Here is a 214-nt window from a genome sequence, read left to right as displayed (position 1 = left end):
AATGTTGACACAGTGTTGTCACAGTGTTGACAGCAGTGTTGTCACAGTGTTGACAGCAGTGTTGACAGCAGTGTTGACACAGTGTTGACAGCAGTGTTGACAGCAGTGTTGTCACAGTGTTGTCACAGTGTTGTCACAGTGATGACACAGTGTTGTCACAGTGTTGACAGCAGTGTTGTCACAGTGTTGACACAGTGTTGTCACAGTTTTTTCA

Source organism: Austrofundulus limnaeus, unplaced genomic scaffold (assembly GCF_001266775.1).
Source record: "Austrofundulus limnaeus strain Quisiro unplaced genomic scaffold, Austrofundulus_limnaeus-1.0 Scaffold1018, whole genome shotgun sequence".
Taxonomy (NCBI): domain Eukaryota; kingdom Metazoa; phylum Chordata; class Actinopteri; order Cyprinodontiformes; family Rivulidae; genus Austrofundulus; species Austrofundulus limnaeus.
The sequence above is the reverse complement of the archived record's forward strand: the minus strand, read 5'-3'. Positions refer to the sequence as shown.